The sequence below is a fragment of the Pempheris klunzingeri genome, chromosome 8 (genome assembly GCF_042242105.1).
Source record: "Pempheris klunzingeri isolate RE-2024b chromosome 8, fPemKlu1.hap1, whole genome shotgun sequence".
Lineage (NCBI taxonomy): Eukaryota > Metazoa > Chordata > Actinopteri > Acropomatiformes > Pempheridae > Pempheris > Pempheris klunzingeri.
In genome coordinates, this window is record NC_092019.1 from 27788493 (window position 1) to 27794693 (window position 6201).

The window sequence follows — 6201 nt, forward strand, 5'->3', positions numbered from 1 at the left end:
TTTTGTTCATATTGGAACACACCTGCGAAGTAACGAGACGGTTAGTTGTGTGTTTTTTGGTTGTCCTTTCAAAACAAATGTTTACAGTACTTTTTACACACACAAAAAGAGGAAGCATCATCCACACACACTTAAAGATTTTAAAGCCAGTGTAGTTAGATTTGTGGACCTGGTTCGAGGGTCAGATACCTCTGATATTGTGAGGGCTGGCTGTTCTGCAGATGTGTCATGTGATGAAGTTGAAAATGAATCATTGACAGAAAATGATGGTGCTGTTGAAAACCTGCCAGAAGTAACTGAGCAGAAAATAGCATTAATATTGTTGAAATTGGAACATATTTTTCATATTCCAGCAAGAAGAGTTGATGAGTTATTGGAAGAGTTGCATTTTTTATTGAGTTCAGCTTGTGCACCTGTCACAAAGCATACAGTTACTGAAATTTTCAAAAGCCATAACCTCCATATTGGTCAGGCTGTCATTGAAGAACTTGCCAATTCTGTGTGTGTTTCTAATCCTGTAGCTAAAATATTGGGAAAGTGTGGCCCACTTGCCACTTCTTACAAAAGAAAAGAATACTACAAGCAAAATTTTAGGGTTATTGAGCCAGTTGAGTATTTTTTATCTGCAGACCAAAGACAGTCATTTCAGTACATCCCTTTGTTACAGTTCTTGCAGGAAATATTAAGTCACAAAACATTACTGGATAAAGTGATTGACGAACAAATAGCTCAAGAAAATAGAGAGGAATTGCATGGTGATCAGCGTGCTTACAGGTCTTTTCGAGATGGTGAGCATTATAAAACAAATAGTTTTCTAGCTGTTGGAGAATTGAGATTTACCATAATCTCAAACCATAAAACTTTATATTGACGAGTTCGAGATTTGTAATCCTCTTGGGACGTCACGCAAAAAGCATAAGCTTTGTGGTGTATATTGGGTCTTGGGGAATTTGCCTCCTGGCTCTCATTCTGCTCTGTCATCCATTTATTTGGCTGTGCTTTGTAAAAGTGAAGATGTGAGGACATTTGGGTTTGAACAAGTGTTGGATCCACTTTAGAAAGATCTCGTCATTTTGGAGCAACGTGGGGTGTTCATCGGTCAGTTGAATGAGTCTATAAAAGGGACTGTTAGTTGTGTAGTAGCTGACAACCTAGGTGGTCACGGGCTGGCAGGTTTTGTGGAAAGTTTTTCTGCTGAATACATCTGTAGATTCTGCACAGCTAAGAAATCAGAAATTCAGTCATTGACTGCTGGTGTTTTTGAGCGTCGAACGCAGCAACTTCATGAAGCTCATTTGAAGCGTGCACTGGAAACACAGAGTGTATGCTGTGGAGTTAAAAGGGATTGTGTTTTGACTAAGAATCCTACCCATTTTCATGTCACTGCAGGATACCCTCCAGATTAAGCGCATGATCTGTTTGAGGGTATAATACCTGTGGAGCTTGCTCGTTGTTTTTCTATTTTGATCTGTACAAAATATTTCACCTTAGAAAAACTGAACAATTTGATCCATAATTTTGAATACAAATGGGGAGATAAAACCAACAGGCCCCATGCAATACCCCAGACTTTCTCAGCAAAAAACAACTGTGGCGAGCGGAGGGTCAGGAAAATAAAAAGATAGTCGTTCTTACTCTATTTAACAAATCAAGTTGCCAGACAACGCCACTTTGGGATCTCAGCCCAAAGAACTGAATGACGCACCTTTAAAGGCGCACAGGTCCGTTCACTCAAATAGCAAGAGACAGTGTTCCAATCTCAAAAAAATATAAGTTTTATTAACAGAATTTAATTAAAATGATATAAAAACACACCATTCACACGGGGATTAAACTAGGGGACCAAATTAAAGCTGAGGATACCGGTGCATGAGTTGATGGAGCGGTGAATCCCAACAAAAACAAAAACAGAGAAGACACCCAGCTGTGACAGTCACACACACACACACACACACACACACACACGCACACGTGAAGGATACCCGAATCCCAGGGAGCACAGCACACAAAAGGGGATCCCACCACCAGACCACCGGACCTCAGCAACTAAAACAAAAGGGACACACACACAGGTTAGTGGGGTTACAGTAATCCAACAGAACAAACAATATACAAAAACTTGGAAACAAATAAATGGCAGCAGAAATCAATTAAACTAAACAAAACTACCGGTTGCCAAATATAAGTTACTCAAAATACAAAGAAAAATAAGGTAAGAAACAAGAAAAACTCTGCCCAAATGAAATATCTAAACAAATAAATCTAAATACAAAAATAATCAATACAACAAATCAAGACAATGAAGAAGGGCAATGAAAACAAAAATGCAACCCACACTCCCAACAGACTTTAAAAGGGCTCCAATCAAGCCAGTCAATTAACAGTCAGCACACCAGAGTACCACGCAATACTTGCGAATGATGTAAGCCAAGGGAAAAGCAATTGTCTTAAGAAGGCAGGTCCACAGCTGGTGAAGTAGAACCTCTCCACCGGACGGATGATGGAAATCGGCGCGTTATAGCGGACACGCCGAGGAAACTCACTGACGCCGATCCACACAACACAGCAGCGATCCACACAACGCAGGTCTCCACAAAGCAGGTCCCAACAAAGCAGGTCCCAACAAAGCAGGTCCCAACAAAGCAGCAGCGATCCCCAGCTACGAGCAGCGCCAACCGTGTAGTCAGCTGCTGATGCCACACACCTGAGCGCAAGAATCACCGTGCCGACAGTGAGCGGGGTACACGATCCATTAAAAACTCCGGGGCACTCGAACCAAGGGCCCTGCAGTACAACACAGCAATTAATAATACCCACAGGCCTACACAGAAGGTGAGCAGACTAGCCGCCTTACCTGCCCGATGAGAGCGTGGTCGAGCCGGCAGTGACGCAACCAACCAGGAAGCAGAGAGGGAGAGCCAGCAGGGGGAAATCCACCCCTTAAATAGCCATGGCGCCGTCAGTGGTTGGCTATGGTGCTGCCAATTGGCACCGTCAAAGTATAATAATGGCAACACAATTTCTATGCTGCTACACAACATTGGTGGAAATGCACATGAGAATTGGTCTCTTCTTCGATTGCTGCCTCTGATTATTGGTCCACTTGTTCCTGAGGATGAACCTGCATGGCATGTTCTTTTGGATCTCAAGGACATAGTTGAGCTTTTCGTAGCCCCTGTCCACTCTGATGAGTCAATTTCATATCTTGAGTGGAAAATCAGTGAACATCGCCAGAGATACCAAGCACTTTTCCCAGAAAGCCGTCTTCTCCCTAAACATCATTATTTGGAACACTACGCTGTTCTGATACGCCTCTTTGGGCCTCTTGTTCATAAATGGACATTGAGATTTGAGGCAAAACATAGTTTCTTTAAAGAGATTGCTCGCCATACCAACTGTTTTAAAAACATTCCTCTCACACTGGCCAAAACGCACCAGCTCATAATTGCTTCTGACCTGTACTCTTCTGACCATGGGACACCTTTGGTAGTAACTTGTGTGTCATCAATACCAGTTGATGTTTTACAAATTGACGTTGCAATTGCTATTAAGCAAAGACTACCAGATGAGACTGATGTCCATATCACAAACAGTGTGTCACACAATGGTATCAAATACAACAAAGGACTGACTACCCGTTAGCTGCCTATTCAGTGGGAGGCCTGCAGTTGGTTACTCTGAAGAGACACATTAACTTACAAGGACAACGGGTCCACAGCCTGATGTGTATCAATTTTAGGCTCCTTGACACCAAACAAAGGTTGGGATCTAGTCTACCATAATAATTATGCTAAAAATTTCTGTAAAACTTGCAGTTTGCTATCACAACTGCAGAGTTCCTTCTTTAAACTACTGCCTTAAATGTTATATTTTGTCTAAATGGATTCCTTTTTTTTCTCATCAGGATGACTCAATACACAAAAGAAGAGCATGTATCCTCCAGTCCTTGTGTATCTACTTGAACGAAGACCATGAAAAGCTCATAAAAGAATACATGATGAGTTACATACACAAAGTGAGACTAAGTACTTATAGAGTGTTGATGATTACTTTTGCACTTTCATTTTTGAAACTTGAGATGACAGGTCATGCAAGTCCTGAAAATGTGTTCTTTTTCTTTATGTGCTGCATCCAGGCAAGCCCTCCGTTCGACGAGCGCCTTGCCCAGTTGCTCGAGAAACACCCTCCTCTTGTTGCGCCTGCTGGGCATCCAGTCGGGGTTGAGCTCTCTCCAAATTACGAAGGCGTTGTAGGAGGACACATCGAGAATGTTGTGGAAGACAACGATGGGCCAACGCGCGGTCATCCTCCTGCAGCTGTAGGTGCCGACAACTTTGTCCAGGTTGTCCACGCCGCCTTTGTTGGAGTTGTAGTCCAGGATGACGGAGGGTTTCTTGTCCGCGCGTGGAGCGTGCTGAGCAGCAGCACGTCCTTGGGCAGGTAGGACACCAGCGCGGTGCCGTGCGTGAAGGCGAATTTGGAGGAGAGGAGCCGTCTCCTTCGGAGTGCGAGCAGGGCGTCCGGGAGCTCGGGTTTGTTCTTTCTGATCGTGCCGAGCATGGTGTTGTTCCTCTCGCGGAGGAGTCGCTGCGCGAGTTTGTAGGAAGTGAAGAAATTGACGCAGGTGACGTTGTGACCCATCAGGCCCTCCGTCACCTCGAGCACCACGCGCGCTCCCTGTCCCTTTACTCCTCCTGCGCCACTGGCGTGCTTCCCCGTGTAAACCTGCATTTTCCAAGCGTAGCTGGATCTGGCATCGCAGGCCACCCGCGACTTGATCCCATATTTGGCAGGTTTGCTCGGCATATACTGTCGAAAGGGACAACGGCCTTGGGTATTGGTGGATCGGACCCCAGTGTGTCTGTGAAGAGAGAGACTCTAATGAGTACTCTAATGGAGTACTCTAATGGAGGTCCTGTGGCCCTAGTACAGAAGGTTATGGGACTTTCCAGAACATTCCAGAACATATGACTGTGGGCTTGTTGGTCTGTGTGTGTGTGTGTGTGTGTGTGTGTGTGTGTGTGTGTGTGGTTTATTGCTATACAGTTACGGTAGTGACGGGATGAAACACACACACATACACACACACACACACACATACATACATACATGCATACATACATGCCAGAACATTCCAGAACCCTTTGGCTTGGTACGTGGCAGCAAGCCCGGTTTCTGTTGGTGCTGTGAGACAAGAGGAGGTGGTGGTGCCCAGACAGCAAATACTGAAATGGTGGTTTTCTTGCTTTTCTCACTAAACTAAGGCCGTTTGTGACACTTGACTTGAAAACTACTCTGCCTCAGTTGCCAAGTTGAAATTTCTTCATTGTGTCCTTTCATCATGTTAACACAAACACCTCAGGGCACTTTGAAGCACGCTTCTGAAATGGTGGTTTTCCTCTTCTCTCACTAAACTAAGGCCGTTTGTGACACTTGACTTGAAAACTACTCTGCCTCAGCTGCCAAGTTGAAATTTCTTCATTGTGTCCTTTCATCATGTTAAAACAAACACCTCAGGGCACTTTGAAGCACACTTCACCAAGTATTTCTTCCCAGACAGCAAATACTGAAATGGTGGTTTTCTTGCTTTTCTCACTAAACTAAGGCCGTTTGTGACATTTGACTTGAAAACTACTCTGCCTCAGCTGCCAAGTTGAAATTTCTTCAGTGTCCTTTCATCATGTTAAAACAAACATCTCAGGGAAGTTTGAAGCACGCTTCACTAAGTATTTGCTGTCCAGACAGCAAATACTGAAATGGTGGTTTTCCTCTTCTCTCGCTAAACTAAGGCCGTTTGTGACATTTGACTTGAAAACTGTTGTGTATTGATACCCAGAGTTATCCCTTTAACATATAGTCACACCCCCCCTTGTGTTGTGTTGACGTCATTGTTATCCATCCTGAGTTGAAGCTAAGAAAGTAAAGTACCCCGACACGTGCAACTCTCCGTGGTCTCACCTTCCTTCATTATTAGTTGTAATACCAAAGAGTATAGTGAGTATACAACAAAAACTACTCTGCCTCAGCTGCCAAGTTGAAATTGCTTCATTGTGTCCTTTCATCATGTTAAAACAAACACCTCAGGGCACTTTGAAGCACGCTTCACCAAGTATTTCTTCCCAGACAGCAAATACTGAAATGGTGGTTTTCTTGCTTTTCTCACTAAACTAAGGCCGTTTGTGACATTTGACTTGAAAACTA

The 6201-nt window shown here is 43.8% G+C and overlaps 1 pseudogene; it reads right to left on the minus strand.

Moving 5' to 3' along the window:
* Positions 1 to 4060: 4060 nt before the first annotated feature.
* LOC139205255 (piggyBac transposable element-derived protein 4-like) lies at positions 4061 to 5899 on the minus strand (annotated as a pseudogene).
* Positions 5900 to 6201: the final 302 nt, after the last annotated feature.